Source organism: Dendrobates tinctorius, unplaced genomic scaffold (assembly GCF_039654945.1).
Source record: "Dendrobates tinctorius isolate UK_male_01 unplaced genomic scaffold, ASM3965494v1 ptg000079l, whole genome shotgun sequence".
NCBI lineage: Eukaryota > Metazoa > Chordata > Amphibia > Anura > Dendrobatidae > Dendrobates > Dendrobates tinctorius.
The window spans coordinates 18,967,227-18,984,322 of record NW_027361747.1 but is presented as its reverse complement, the minus strand read 5'-3'; positions in this window follow the sequence as shown (position 1 = coordinate 18,984,322).

Sequence of the window (17,096 nt, the reverse complement as noted above, 5' to 3'; positions counted from 1 at the left end):
ACTCTCCTATAATCCCCTTTATACAGTATTATTTGTAATTGCCTAATTAAATGTAATATATAAAGTATAATACTGTGTTTTTCCCCCAATAATACCAATTTTCAATTTCTGCCAGAGCTTGTCTTCTTAGCAGCACCAAACATTTGCCACATGCTGTACTGTAGATTCACTTTTTGATTATGTCACTTCTAATCCCATGGAAGTTTAGATCCTAAAGAAATTGATACACGTGTACAGGTTATAGATGTGACCATACGATCATGTAAATTATTTAGAGCAATGATCTGCATATTGACAGATCACTCCGGGCTACAATGGCATTTCCTAAACCAATATCCTAGGAATTATTGTGCATTGCAGTGCGACAAACCTGTCTGCATTAGGAAGGTGTCTGCCCGCCAAATCGAAAGTGCGGCACTCGGGAAAAAATTACCTTTATTTCTCCCAGGAGCCACTGGCATTCAGTCATGCATGAGTCAAAGTGGTGGGGCATGATTACTGCTGCCTCTCACAGTGCTGTAATCAGCGACTGTAGCTGCACCAGTGGCTAACCCACACCTCGGCACTGACTGACAGCTGCATTGATGCACTGCTGAGCTGGCAGTCAGTGCCATGCCAGGGTGTGGGTACAGCCACCGCTCACTATGTACTGAGCGGTGACTGTAGCCACGCCTCTATGACTGACAGCCAGATGCTCCCGGGAGGAATAAAGTCAATTTCTTCACGGTAGCTGGGATTTCAATACAGTGGTCGCATGGCTTTAGAATACTTTTATCCTGCAGATTAATCACATATCTGCAGGTTAATAGTGTTTGGGAACATGACAAGTTCCCTTAAGGGCTCATACTCACTTTCGATTCTTGTGCGAGTCTCTCACATGAAAACCTGGCACTGCTGCCGGCACTCGGATCGGAGCATGCGGCTACATGTATTTCTATGCAGCCGCACGCTCCGGTCTAAGTGCCGGCGGCAGTGCCAGGTTTTCATGCAAGAGACTCACACGAGTATCGTGCGAGTCTCTCGCAAGTGGGTATGAGCCCTTAATAGCATTATCTGACCTGACGGGAATACCACTTTAAAGGGAACCTATCTCTAAGATCCTATCCTAAAATGTAGTAGCTGTAATAGTAAAATATTACAAAATACCTCCAATTAGAAATGTATTATAGTTTTTCTGATTCACTATGTCTCTTTCCTCATGTGCAGGAATTGTAGGACCTTAGGTATCCATGGTTTTGACCACTGATATAGTGACAGCTAGTTGCTAGTGTTCAGAACCATGGATACCTAAGGTCCTGCAAAGCCAGCACATGAAGAAAGAGACATAGTAAATCACAAAAACGATACTACATTTCTATTTGGAGGTATTTGCTAATATTGTTTGTGCTCAGAAATGTGTGGTGCGCCCGTTTCCCACAGTAGTGATCACAATATATTCAACCATTTTATGTCTGTCTGGTTGTGTTATAAATCATGCATCAACATGAAGAAATAAAGGGTGAGGCTTAAGCTTTGGAATCGCTGGTGCGGGACATAACGTGGCCATGAACGATTGCTACTATTGCATCTGAAATTTAGGCTCCGTTAAACCTTTTTACTAAAGCAAGTTTATTCTTGAAGTGGTTTTATACTGATGGGCTTTTATATTGATGGCATTTCCTTAGGACAGGCATCCAATATTTGATCCATAAAACCGATAATTATAGAGACCTCAACATTCTAGTGAGGTCTGGCCATTTTGTAGTGGATCCCCAACAATCAGATATTTATGACCTATTCTGTGGAGAGATGACAAATTCCTTTTGTGAGAAAATCAATTAGGCCGATCATACACATTAGGTGATGTTAGTAGGACCAGCCAACCATCGAAGATCAATGGGGGGGTGGTGGAGGAAATGGTTTGTGCTAGTGGATTTCATCATGCCCGATCCTTTGGTTTCTGATAAACCAATGCTAGAAGGCTCAGTGTTCAAAACACTAGGAGGCTCAGGTGCATATGTATGGTGGATGTTGAAGGACTAGAGGCCAGTGCAACTGGACAGCCATCTAAAGTGTATGGCCAGCATTTCTCATCTAGTTCTACTGTGGTAGAGTCCACTTATGTTATTAAATATCCGATTTACATAATATGTTAAAGGGAATCTGTCACCCCTTTTTTGAGATATCATATAATGATATCATTCAATTGTGTGTCACATACAGATTCTCTTAGTACTTTTGCTTCCCCCTGACCCCGCACCTTTCATGCATAAATACCTTTTTTATATCGGTTCAGATGTATGCAAACTGCCACTGTCCGGTCCGCTGGGCGGGGCTTATTCACCTGCTCTCCCCTCCCTGTCTTGCTCTATGCATTTCTTCTTGTGTAGAGCAAGACAGGGAGGGGGGGAGCAGTTGAATAAGCCCCGCCCATCGGACAGGACCGTGGCAGTTTACATACATCTGAACCGATATAAAAAAGGTATTTATGCATGAAAGGTGCGGGGTCAGGGGGAAGCAAAAATACTAAGAGAATCCTTATGTGACACACAATTGAATGCTATCATTATATGACATCTCAAAAAAGGGGTGACAGATTCCCTTTAAAAAAGTTATATAGACAATATAACAAAGTGAAGCACACAAGACATGAGGTCCGACACAATTACAATAATATAAGGACCGGGAATATTGAGACCTCATAAAACATATTGTAAACATTATTACAATTACTGTTGCAACATAAACATAATATTGGGCCAAAAAATAGAAAAATGTGTATATATCACGCTGGGTGCAATAAAAAACATGAAGCATAATGCCACTTTGCTATATATATATACCCAGAAGAGCCTCAAAAATGAGAAAGTCCAATAAGAAAAGTCACACCCTAGTAAATCCTTGTAAGTGGTCACACCATGTAGCCCCAACGCGCGTTTTGCGTGGTCTTCCTTAGGGGGCTGTGCGTGATTCATTTACATGCGCCATTTACTATGACCATGGCACACATGGGCAGGAACTGTTGTGAACACTTTTGACATGGCTTCTGAGTTTGGGCTCCCTCTGGTGGATGCAGCGAATAATGAAGTTGGTCTGGCTAACAGAGGTCAATCACCTGAAAAGGATGATTGGAGGTCAGGTGTTACAGACTGGGAAGATTTAAGTGAGCAACCTTCCCTCAATTGTTGCTGGTGATTTTGTTTCTTCCTGTGCACATTGGAAGTCTGTTTGTCCCCTGCTTGGTCCTGCATCTTTCAGATAAGTCATTTGTCTGTTTTTGCCTTACTCTGATTTCTGCTTTGCTGTTGTGTGTTCAGCCTTGTTCCCTGTGGGCACCTGCGCTGGACCCCGTTCCATATGCTTCAGCTCATGTCAATTTGTTCAGTATTTCTAATCCCCTGGTATATCAGTATCTTTTGCTTTGCTTCCAGTTCACACCAGAATTCTGATCTAGTGGGGGAGAGGTCGTGTGGCCTCACTATTTTTGCATATCAGACGTGTTGTAATCTTTCTTAGGGTTTTTTGCGTGATTGCAGACAGTATTCTTTCCTGTCCTATTCTATCTAGACAGTTTGAGCCCCATCAATTTGCTTACTCTATTTTCTGCCTATGTTTGTGCTTCATCTTGTCTCACCGGCAATATATGTTTGGGGACTGTCTATTCCTTTGGAGTTCTACTCCGGTGCAGTTTAGCTTTTCCCTTTCTTTCTTTAGGCTTAGTTAATTCTTTGGCTGTGCCGAGGTGTCTAGTGCATCGTAGGTACGTCCCACGGCTAATTCTAGTTGTGTTGTCAGTTCAGGGGTCTGCAGTCCGCTTAGTTACCATCCTTTCTGGTTGCCTAGCCTATGCCCCAGCTATCCTCCTCGGTTACCGAATCATAACAGGGAACGTTATTCCTGGCGTGGAGTGTGAGATGCTGGTTGCTATGGTAGCGGCTAGGGAGTGTGCGCTCCATACTGGAGGCCGGTAATGACATCATATCCGGCCCTGTGTGACTCATTTACATGCACCGATCATTATGTTCTAAATGGGTACAGCTGTATGGGATATATTTATGGGAACAAACACGAAACCGATGCACAGCCCCCTAAGTAATCCCACGCGAAATGCGCGTTGGGGCTGCATGGTGTGACCACTTACAAGGGTTTACTGGGGTGAGACTTTTCATATTATTGGACTTTCTCATTTTTGAGGCTCTTCTGGGTATATATATATATATATATCTCAAAGTGGCATTATTTTTCATGTTTTTTATTGCACCCAGAGTGATATATACATTTTTCTATTTTTTGGCCCAATATTATGTTTATGTTGCAACAGCAATTGTGATAATGTTTACAATATGATGTTTTACGAGGTCTCAATATTCCCGATCCTTATATTATCGTAATTGTATCGGACCTCATGTCTTGTGCCCTTCACTTTGTTATATTGACTATATAACTTTTTTAACATATTATGTAAAACGGATATTTAATAAATTTAATATGATTTATATATGGTGCTTTGTACTCCTTTGGTCTTTTTGTATACAACTTTAAGTTGGAGTATACCTTTTATTTGTGGTTATTGTTTTTTAACCCCTTTCTTGAATTTTATTTACTTATGTTATTAGCTTGTGATAGATTAGAAAAGAATAAGTGCAATAGAGTGTCATTACAGAATGTACATATTGTGCACTGTGAGGTTTCCTTTCTTTTCTTCTTGGTAAGTTATGTTCCTGAGTTCTTCACCTTCTTGCTGCTGGATCCGGTCAGTGATTAGTCACATCCTGCCTGTTTAATGACTACAGAGACATAATCCTGGAAAGGTCCTAGATGCATTATTAAATATAATACTCAGTCATCTAAGACTCAGTTACCACAATGAGTATTTGGTAAGTTTTGGATGTTGTAGGTTTTCTGCATTTCTACACTAATTAGTAAAATTAGTTACTTGAGTGCATTTTTTCCATGCATTTTTATTGCGTTTTTTTTTTTTTCAGCAGTGGTTTTTTTCGCCTTTTGCTTTGTCATGTTTGAAATAAAAGTCCTTTGTTTTGGAAACTTTCTGTTACTTTGCTTTCATAAAATATTGGTAAAGTCATGTGCAGATTACATGCGTTTTACTGTGTTTTCACTGTGGATAAACACTAAAATTAAGCATGCATTTTTTGTCTGCGGATTCATTCAAGTTTATGATGAACATCCGCAAATTAAATGCATATTTACCGCAAGAGAAATTGACATTTGGATTTTAAAAATGCACCGCAAGTCAGATTACACAACGTAAAAGGAAAAAAAAAAAGCACAGTGGACATTTCCATAAATCCCATACCATACACTGTGCTGGAATTTCAGTAAGCTGTGCTTTTTGCACAGCGTAAAATATACAATTGGTAAAACACACAAAATACTCATCGCTGGAAATTTAGCCCTTCTCACATGTGCTCACTATGGGAATCCTGAAACATGAGTCGCCTGACAGACACAGGAGAGCAGCAAGTGCAGTGTGACCTGTCAGTCAGAGACAGGTGGGAGGCAGGAGAGCAGCAAGTGCAGTGTGACCTGTCAGTCAGAGACAGGAGGGAGGCAGGAGAGCTGTAAGTGCAGTGTGACCTGTCAGTCAGAGACAGGTGGGAGGCAGGAGAGCAGCAAGTGCAGTGTGACCTGTCAGTCAGAGACAGGTGGGAGGCAGGAGAGCAGCAAGTGCAGTGTGACCTGTCAGTCAGAGATAGGAGGGAGGCAGGAGAGCTGTAAGTGCAGTGTGACCTGTCAGTCAGAGACAGGAGGTAGGCAGGAGAGCTGTAAGTGCAGTGTGACCTGTCAGTCAGAGACAGGAGGGAGGCAGGAGAGCTGTAAGTGCAGTGTGACCTGTCAGTCAGAGGCAGGAGAGCGGTAAGTGCAGTGTGACCTGTCAGTCAGAGACAGTAGGGAGGCAGGACAGCTGTAAGTGCAGTGTGACCTGTCAGTCAGAGACAGGTGGAAGGCAGGAGAGCGGTAAGTACAGTGTGACCTGTCAGTCAGAGACAGGAGGGAGGCAGGAGAGCTGTAAGTGCAGTGTGACCTGTCAGTCAGAGGCAGGAGAGCGGTAAGTGAAGTGTGACCTGTCAGTCAGAGACAGGAGGGAGGCAGGAGAGCTGTAAGTGCAGTGTGACCTGTCAGTCAGACAGGTGGGAGGCAGGACAGTTGTAAGTGCAGTGTGACCTGTCAGTCAGAGACAGGAGGGAGGCAGGAGAGCAGCAAGTGCAGTGTGACCTGTCAGTGGCAGGAGAGCTGTAAGTGCAGTGTGACCTGTCAGTGAGAGACAGGAGGGAGGCAGGACAGCTGTAAGTGCAGTGTGACCTGTCAGTCAGAGACAGGTGGGAGGCAGGAGAGCTGCAAGTGCAGTGTGACCTGTCAGAGACAGGAGAGCTGTAAGTGCAGTGTGACCTGTCAGTGAGAGAAAGGGGGGAGGCAGGAGAGCAGCAAGTGCAGTGTGACCTGTCAGAGGCAGGACAGCTGTAAGTGCAGTGTGACCTGTCAGTCAGACACAGGTGGGAGGCAGGAGAGCTGCAAGTGCAGTGTGACCTGTCAGAGGCAGGACAGCTGTAAGTGCAGTGTGACCTGTCAGTGAGAGACAGGAGGGAGGCAGGAGAGCTGTAAGTGCAGTGTGACCTGTCAGTCAGAGGCAGGAGAGCTCTAAGTGCAGTGTGACCTGTCAGTCAGACAGGTGGGAGGCAGGAGAGCTGCAAGTGCAGTGTGACCTGTCAGTCAGAGACAGGAGGGAGGCAGGACAGCAGTAAGTGCAGTGTGACCTGTCAGTCAGAGACAGGTGGAAGGCAGGAGAGCGGTAAGTACAGTGTGACCTGTCAGTCAGAGACAGGAGGGAGGCAGGAGAGCTGTAAGTGCAGTGTGACCTGTCAGTCAGAGGCAGGAGAGCGGTAAGTGAAGTGTGACCTGTCAGTCAGAGACAGGAGGGAGGCAGGAGAGCTGTAAGTGCAGTGTGACCTGTCAGTCAGACAGGTGGGAGGCAGGACAGTTGTAAGTGCAGTGTGACCTGTCAGTCAGAGACAGGAGGGAGGCAGGAGAGCAGCAAGTGCAGTGTGACCTGTCAGTGGCAGGAGAGCTGTAAGTGCAGTGTGACCTGTCAGTGAGAGACAGGAGGGAGGCAGGACAGCTGTAAGTGCAGTGTGACCTGTCAGTCAGAGACAGGTGGGAGGCAGGAGAGCTGCAAGTGCAGTGTGACCTGTCAGAGACAGGAGAGCTGTAAGTGCAGTGTGACCTGTCAGTGAGAGAAAGGGGGGAGGCAGGAGAGCAGCAAGTGCAGTGTGACCTGTCAGAGGCAGGACAGCTGTAAGTGCAGTGTGACCTGTCAGTCAGACACAGGTGGGAGGCAGGAGAGCTGCAAGTGCAGTGTGACCTGTCAGAGGCAGGACAGCTGTAAGTGCAGTGTGACCTGTCAGTGAGAGACAGGAGGGAGGCAGGAGAGCTGTAAGTGCAGTGTGACCTGTCAGTCAGAGGCAGGAGAGCTCTAAGTGCAGTGTGACCTGTCAGTCAGACAGGTGGGAGGCAGGAGAGCTGCAAGTGCAGTGTGACCTGTCAGTCAGAGACAGGAGGGAGGCAGGACAGCTGTAAGTGCAGTGTGACCTGTCAGTCAGAGACAGGTGGAAGGCAGGAGAGCGGTAAGTACAGTGTGACCTGTCAGTCAGAGACAGGAGGGAGGCAGGAGAGCTGTAAGTGCAGTGTGACCTGTCAGTCAGAGGCAGGAGAGCGGTAAGTGAAGTGTGACCTGTCAGTCAGAGACAGGAGGGAGGCAGGAGAGCTGTAAGTGCAGTGTGACCTGTCAGTCAGACAGGTGGGAGGCAGGACAGTTGTAAGTGCAGTGTGACCTGTCAGTCAGAGACAGGAGGGAGGCAGGAGAGCAGCAAGTGCAGTGTGACCTGTCAGTGGCAGGAGAGCTGTAAGTGCAGTGTGACCTGTCAGTGAGAGACAGGAGGGAGGCAGGACAGCTGTAAGTGCAGTGTGACCTGTCAGTCAGAGACAGGTGGGAGGCAGGAGAGCTGCAAGTGCAGTGTGACCTGTCAGAGACAGGAGAGCTGTAAGTGCAGTGTGACCTGTCAGTGAGAGAAAGGGGGGAGGCAGGAGAGCAGCAAGTGCAGTGTGACCTGTCAGAGGCAGGACAGCTGTAAGTGCAGTGTGACCTGTCAGTCAGACACAGGTGGGAGGCAGGAGAGCTGCAAGTGCAGTGTGACCTGTCAGAGGCAGGACAGCTGTAAGTGCAGTGTGACCTGTCAGTGAGAGACAGGAGGGAGGCAGGAGAGCTGTAAGTGCAGTGTGACCTGTCAGTCAGAGGCAGGAGAGCTCTAAGTGCAGTGTGACCTGTCAGTCAGACAGGTGGGAGGCAGGAGAGCTGCAAGTGCAGTGTGACCTGTCAGTGAGAGACAGGAGGGAGGCAGGAGAGCAGCAAGTGCAGTGTGACCTGTCAGTGAGAGACAGGAGGGAGGCAGGAGAGCAGCAAGTGCAGTGTGACCTGTCAGTCAGAGACAGGTGGGAGGCAGGAGAGCTGCAAGTGCAGTGTGACCTGTCAGTGAGAGACAGGAGGGAGGCAGGAGAGCAGCAAGTGCAGTGTGACCTGTCAGTCAGAGACAGGAGGGAGGCAAGACAGCTGTAAGTGCAGTGTTACCTGTCAGTCAGAGAGAGGAGGGAGGCAGGAGAGCTGTAAGTGCAGTGTGACCTGTCAGAGACAGGAGGGAGGCAGGACAGGTGTAAGTGCAGTGTGACCTGTCAGTCAGAGACAGGTGGGAGGCAGGAGAGCTGTAAGTGCAGTGTTATCTGTCAGTCAGAGACAGGTGGGAGGCAGGAGAGCTGCAAGTGCAGTGTGACCTGTCAGTGAGAGACAGGAGGGAGGCAGGAGAGCAGCAAGTGCAGTGTGACCTGTCAGTCAGAGACAGGAGGGAGGCAGGACAGCTGTAAGTGCAGTGTGACCTGTCAGTGAGAGACAGGAGGGAGGCAGGAGAGCTGTAAGTGCAGTGTGACCTGTCAGAGACAGGTGGGAGGCAGGAGAGCTGCAAGTGCAGTGTGACCTGTCAGTGAGAGACAGGAGGGAGGCAGGAGAGCAGCAAGTGCAGTGTGACCTGTCAGTCAGAGGCAGGAGGGAGGCAGGACAGCTGTAAGTGCAGTGTGACCTGTCAGTGAGAGACAGGAGGGAGGCAGGAGAGCTGTAAGTGCAGTGTGACCTGTCAGAGACAGGTGGGAGGCAGGAGAGCTGCAAGTGCAGTGTGACCTGTCAGTGAGAGACAGGAGGGAGGCAGGACAGCTGTAAGTGCAGTGTGACCTGTCAGTGAGAGACAGGAGGGAGGCAGGAGAGCAGCAAGTGCAGTGTGACCTGTCAGAGACAGGTGGGAGGCAGGAGAGCTGCAAGTGCAGTGTGACCTGTCAGAGACAGGTGGGAGGCAGGAGAGCTGCAAGTGCAGTGTGACCTATCAGAGACAGGAGGGAGGCAGGAGAGCTGCAAGTGCAGTGTGACCTGTCAGTGAGAGACAGGAGGGAGGCAGGACAGGTGTAAGTGCAGTGTGACCTGTCAGTGAGAGACAGGAGGGAGGCAGGAGAGCAGCAAGTGCAGTGTGACCTGTCAGAGACAGGTGGGAGGCAGGAGAGCTGCAAGTGCAGTGTGACCTGTCAGAGACAGGTGGGAGGCAGGAGAGCTGCAAGTGCAGTGTGACCTATCAGAGACAGGTGGGAGGCAGGAGAGCTGCAAGTGCAGTGTGACCTGTCAGTGAGAGACAGGAGGGAGGCAGGAGAGCTGCAAGTGCAGTGTGACCTGTCAGTGAGAGACAGGAGGGAGGCAGGACAGGTGTAAGTGCAGTGTGACCTGTCAGTGAGAGACAGGAGGGAGGCAGGAGAGCAGCAAGTGCAGTGTGACCTGTCAGAGACAGGTGGGAGGCAGGAGAGCTGCAAGTGCAGTGTGACCTGTCAGAGACAGGTGGGAGGCAGGAGAGCTGCAAGTGCAGTGTGACCTATCAGAGACAGGTGGGAGGCAGGAGAGCTGCAAGTGCAGTGTGACCTGTCAGTGAGAGACAGGAGGGAGGCAGGAGAGCAGCAAGTGCAGTGTGACCTCTCAGAGGCAGGAGAGCTGTAAGTGCAGTGTGACCTGTCAGTGAGAGACAGGAGGGAGGCAGGAGAGCAGCAAATGCAGTGTGACCTGTCAGTCAGAGACAGGTGGGAGGCAGGACAGGTGTAAGTGCATTGTGACCTGTCAGTAAGAAGCAGGAGAGTTGTAAGTGCAGTGTGACCTGTCAGTCAGAGACAGGAGGGAGGCAGGACAACTGTAAGTGCAGTGTGACCTGTCAGTCAGAGACAGGAGGGAGGCAGGAGAGCTGTAAGTGCAGTGTGACCTGTCAGTGAGAGACAGGAGGGAGGCAGGAGAGCAGCAAATGCAGTGTGACCTGTCAGTCAGAGACAGGTGGGAGGCAGGACAGGTGTAAGTGCATTGTGACCTGTCAGTAAGAAGCAGGAGAGTTGTAAGTGCAGTGTGACCTGTCAGTCAGAGACAGGAGGGAGGCAGGACAACTGTAAGTGCAGTGTGACCTGTCAGTCAGAGACAGGTGGGAGGCAGGACAGGTGTAAGTGCATTGTGACCTGTCAGTAAGAAGCAGGAGAGTTGTAAGTGCAGTGTGACCTGTCAATGAGAGGGATGAATCAGGCAGTGGGTGGGGAATAGGGAGAGATGCAGGAGAGCTGTAAGGTCAGGCCCCGCCCATGGCACTTGCAACTCATTAGCATATAATAAAAACTATGGATTTCTCTAAAACAGCAAAACCGATTTCTACAAGCAAGTTAAAGATTTACTCACCATTACACTCCTAATGACCGGTTCTCTAAAGCAGAATGTAATGCTGTGCCTGATTATTGTCATCAAGGGGATGTATAATAGAAATATGACCATCATTTTTATATTAAAACCAGGGGTTGTGTTAGTTTTATTCTCCAGAACACTCTGTGCCCTTGTCCATAGGCTATGCCTGTCATTCAAGTGAATGTGTCCTAGCTGTAATATCACATATAGCCTAAGCAAAACAGTTTAATGAACATTTCTGAACTAAATGGAGCAAACTCTCACAGGGATCCTAGCGGTAAGGGGGCCACTTCTACCTCCAAAGCAGGCGGCATTGTGCATTATGATAAGGTATTGGACTGTAAATGGCCAATATATTGTTCTTGCTCAGGGGTCTCTTCCGTCAGTGTCCACCACTTCTTATTCCCAAGCGTACTGTTGCAGTAAATGATGCAGAAAGAAGGGGAGAGAAAATGGAGGATTCCTGGGGCACAATATTATTATCCTCTTTAGGATATTTAACTGGAAACAAGGTGATTGGGCAGGAAAAGCTTGGGACGGTGTTATGGTGTTACTGGGTTAGTTTACCTTACCAGTGATATATGTATTTAGTGACTCGTTTCTGCTGTAGAACCACTTGTGATTTCTGCCGTGATTATTGTCATTAATCATAGATACAACCCCCATTTATTATCCATAAATATATGGTTCCATAGAAAATGTGAATTAATGGCTGAGCGCAGTGAAGGACAATCTAATGGAAATTTCAATTCCTTTTTTCCAATCTAAGATTTGTATGATGATGCCATACACACAATCTACAGTACAAGTAAGAATAGTGTTTAACGCCTTTGTAATATAAGTGCGGTGACCTCTTTAGGATGAAATGTACAGTAAGTGATTTTGATGACTCTGGTGTCAGACAATGAGGTTTAAACCAGAAAACCCCTTTAAGTGTCTCTTTGGTAAACTATGGTGTTTTCAAGATGGGTCTATGTCATGCAAAATAAAATGCCACCAGCGGGCACAAATGACTTATTAATGACAGAGACTGGGCGAGAACGATCAGTCTTGTTCAAGTTGACAGTATCTTGGATATCCATGCACCTCTATATCTCTGAACATGGAGCATCAAACCGCCTTGTGTCTACAGTCCAGGCTGGTGGTGGGGAAATCGTGTGTGGTGGTGCACATTAATCCCCTTAGGCTAGGACTATTTTGTGACTTACGGGCACAGGATGACAAATGTTGAGCAGTCAGGTAATATACTCCACTACCTCCCGCTTCTCTGGTGGCCAGCGTCGCTCTGATCCTCTTCTCAGTGACGTCACCACTCTTCAGACTCTCCATGTCACACTGCATTCTGCATGACCCGGACGTGGCTTTTACAACGTAAGTGTATGAAGTGTCAGAATGAGACTCTTACATTGTAAAATAGCTTTCCGGATCGCACACAGAGTGAGCCAGGTAGACTGAAGTGCAGTGACGTCATTGAGAAAAGGAGCAGAATGATGCTGGATCCCGGAGTAGGTGATGGTAGGCCAGTATATGAATACGCTCACACTTCACTATATACACATAATAATGGCAAAGTTGTACCAGGTCTAGACCCTGTGTCATGACAAGCTCCTTTTAGCCTCAGGAGTTTAGTGTTGCCTACCATGTGTTCCCCAGATGACTACAAACATGGCTGCATCCAACATGGGTATGTGTTAAGACAACTCCAGTGACCTGTACAATAATATCTCAATTCTACAAAGTTACCTTAGTATCTTGTTTAAGGGAAATTTGCAGTATTTCCACTCAGCAGATCTACAAGGAAAGTTTACAGTACTTTGTCATGAAAAAATCTACCTGTTTTGAAGGCAAAGATATCTATATATATATATATATATATATATATATATATATACAGTCATATGTAAAAGTTTGGGCACCCCTATTAATGTTAACCTTTTTTCTTAATAGCAATTTTGGTTTTTGCAACAGGTATTTCAGTTTCATATATCTAATAACTGATGGACTCAGTTATATTTCTGGATTCAAATGAGGTTTATTGTACTAACAGAAAATGTGCAATCTGCATTTAAACAAAATTTGACCGGTGCAAAAGTATGGGCACCCTTATCATTTTCTTGATTTGAACACTCCTAACTACTTTTTACTGACTTCATGAAGCACTAAATTGGTTTTGTAACCTCATTGAGCTTTGAACTTCATAGCCAGGTGTATCAAATCATGAGAAAAGGTATTTAAAGTGGCCACTTGCAAGTAGTTCTCCTATTTGATTCTCCTATGAAGAGTGGCATCATGGGCTCCTCAAAACAACTCTCAAATGATCTGAAAACAAAGATTATTCAACATAGCTTTTCAGGGGAAGGATACAAAAAGTTGTCTCAGAGATTTAACCTGTCAGTTTCCACTGTGAGGAACATAGTAAGGAAATGGAAGAACACAGGTACAGTTCTTGTTAAGCCCAGAAGTGGCAGGCCAAGAAAAATATCAGAAAGGCAGTGAAGAAGAATGGTGAGAACAGTCAAGGACAATCCACAGACCACCTCCAAAGACCTGCAGCATCATCTTGCTGCAGATGGTGTCACTGTGCATCGGTCAACAATACAGCGCACTTTGCACAAGGAGAAGCTGTATGGGAGAGTGATGCGAAAGAAGCCATTTCTGCAAGCACGCCACAAACAGAGTCGCCTGAGGTATGCAAAAGCACATTAGAACAAGCCAGTTACATTTTGGAAGAAGGTCCTGTGGACTGGTGAAACAAAGATTGAGTTGTTTGGTTATACAAAAAGGCGTTATGCATGCGCTGTATTGTTGACCGATGCACAGTGACACCATCTGCAGCAAGATGATGCTGCAGGTCTTTGGAGGTGGTCTGTGGATTGTCCTTGACTGTTCTCACCATTCTTCTTCTCTGCCTTTCTGATATTTTTCTTGGCCTGCCACTTCTGGGCTTAACAAGAACTGTACCTGTGTTCTTCCATTTCCTTACTATGTTCCTCACAGTGGAAACTGACAGGTTAAATCTCTGAGACAACTTTTTGTATCCTTCCCCTGAAAAGCTATGTTGAATAATCTTTGTTTTCAGATCATTTGAGAGTTGTTTTGAGGAGCCCATGATGCCACTCTTCACAGGAGAATCAAATAGGAGAACTACTTGCAAGTGGCCACTTTAAATACCTTTTCTCATGATTTGATACACCTGGCTATGAAGTTCAAAGCTCAATGAGGTTACTAAACCAATTTAGTGCTTCAGGAAGTCAGTAAAAAGTAGTTAGGAGTGTTCAAATCAAGAAAATGATAAGGGTGCCCATACTTTTGCACCGGTCAAATTTTGTTTAAATGCAGATTGCACATTTTCTGTTAGTACAATAAACCTCATTTGAATCCAGAAATATAACTGAGTCCATCAGTTATTAGATATATGAAACTGAAATACCTGTTGCAAAAACCAAAATTGTTATAAAGAAAAAAGGTTAACATTAATAGGGGTGCCCAAACTTTTACATATGACTGTATATATATATATATATATATATGTAAAATTGAGTGTATATATGTGTGTATGTGTTTGTGTGTGTCAAGCCAAGCCAACTCCACATAGCCCTGCCCACTAAACATAGCCACACTCACTCCACACGCAAAGCCCAGTGTAATAAATATCTAATATATATAATATCTAATCTAATATATACATTTCATAGACACATCTTCTTGAGCACAACAGATTACACTGCCTGTGTTGCCCATAGCAACCGATCACTGAGCATCTTTGATTTCACCAGAGCTGTTTAAAAGATGAAAGCTGAGCTGTGATTGGTTGCTATGAGCAACAGTTTCGTTGTAGACAGTTGTGGTAACTGAGGCCTATTATTCTTATAATTTCTATGGTGTTATTGTCCTTCTGTAAAGCTGGAAATAACACAATTTATTACTGTGCCGACACAGACCACCCTCTGACACAGACTGCAGGAGGAGCCCAGAATCAGGAACTTCTTTTTGTCTAGCATGAAGCATCCTCATTAACTTAAAAATTCAAACACAGATTAAAAAAAGAAACACAAGATGGATTTCTCCAACCCAGGTATCGTTTTAATCGGTGTAACAGCACCAACTTGACAATGTTGGCTCTGACGGGATGATGTGGGATATTAGTGGTAGTAGTCCGGTGGCTCTGGCTGACCGGATGATGTGGGATATTAGGGGTAGTAGTCCATTGGCTCTGGCTGATGGGATGATGTGGGATATTAGGGGTAGTAGTCCGGTGGCTCTGACGGGATGATGTGGGATATTAGGGGTAGTAGTCCGGTGGCTCTGACGGGATGATGTGGGATATTAGGGGTAGTAGTCCGGTGGCTCTGGCTGATGGGATGATGTGGCATATTAGGGGTAGTAGTCCAGTGGCTCTGACGGGATGATGTGGGATATTAGGGGTAGTAGTCCGGTGACTCTGACGGGATGATGTGGGATATTAGGGGTAGTAGTCTGGTGGCTCTGGCTGATGGGATAAGGTGGGATATTAGGGGTAGTAGTCCGGTGTCTCTGACAGGTTGATGTGGGATATTAGGGGTAGTTGTCCGATGGCTCTGATGGGATGATGTGGGATATTAGGGGTAGTAGTCCGGTGGCTCTGGCTGATGGTATGGTGTGGGATATTAGAGTGAGTGTGGCTATGCGGAGTGGGCGGGGCTATACACTCAGCTTTATATATATATATATATATATATATATATATATATAGATAGATAGATAGATATAATCATTATAATTTGTTATAACTAAGCACAGTTAGTTACTATGCCATGGCAACGCTGGGCTCTTCAGTTAGTATCACTTAAAGTTGCCCATAAGTATTAATAAAAGTCAATTCATAATGTCCGGAAAATCATCTACAACATTGTGTTTTGTGAGATAAAATATTTTAACTTTTCACCAGAAAACCCCCTTATAATTTGACTTATGTGTGCCCTACTGGGTCCTGCAACTAACTTTTTATCCCCGTTACAATGAAGCGGCAGTCCGCATGCTCGACCGGTGGGCCATTCATTCCCTGTTGGGCTATTGGGCACTACACTTGGCTTTTTCCATCAGCCACATAGACAATCACTGGAACGGTGGTCGGGGCCAGCCACACCATTTAGTACCCAGGCTAAAAATGTCCCATCGAGGTTAACAAAAAAAAAAACTCCAATCTCCCAATAGGTGATAACATTTTTTCATTGGACAACCTATTTAAAGGGAACCTGTCACCGCCCCCCCCAGGGCGTTTTTGACTAAAAGAGCCACCTTCAGCAGCACTAAGGCTGCATTCTGTGAAGGTGGCTCTTCTGTTTCTGACCCCTAGTAACACAGAAATATCGACTTTTATAATTAGCTCCTCATACCTGTAATGAGTCCCACAGGCACGATGGATGGATGGTAGGCGGCTGATACAGGGGGACACATACCTCTGGGACTCATTACAGGTATGAGGAGCTAATTATAAAAGTCGATATTTCTACATTACTAGGGGTCAGAAAAAGAAGAGCCACCTTCACAGAATGCAGCCTTAGTGCTGCTGAAGGTGGCTCTTTTAGTCAAAAACGCCCTGTGGGGGTGACATATTCCCTTTAAGAGATTTTAAAAAGACCAAGAATCAGATTTATCAAATAAATTTTATCAGAATTCTGGCATAAAAATTCACCACATTTTTTCTGCAATACATAGTTGCACCAAAAATTGGGGCATTTTCACGCCAGTTTCACCCAGCCGAGCCTGACCAGAGTAAAATTTGCGGCACAGCGCATGCCACACATCAGACTTTCCCGATCCATTAAAAGGTGTGGACCCCGTAATGAATTGGCAGCGTCTGACTCCAGCATGCCCCCTCATCCCAACTGGTGTGAAAATCAATGGTATTGATGAATCGAGCCCCAAGTGGAAAATCTACCTAGAGGTGACTGTGATACCGAGGAGCACTATGCATGAAGAAGGTGAGTGTCAAGTGTTATAAGCTTTCAATTTCTTGGTATGTGATAAGGTAGAGATATAATGTTACTATAGTAGATTGTTAGGACGAGATTATGTGAGACTAACCAAAAACGAGGATTGTGAAAAAAATCTTATCTAAAATATTAGGACACATCTTTACATAAATGTAGGCCTCTAGGAAAATGGAAATCTTATGATACATGTGAGTATTAGCATATTCCTTATGGAGATCTGTTTTATTGATATCATGAAAGGGGTATTACTGTCTCCAAGATCCTATCCCAATATGCGTAGGTATAATAATATTAGCCAATACCTCCAATTAGAAATGTAGTATAGT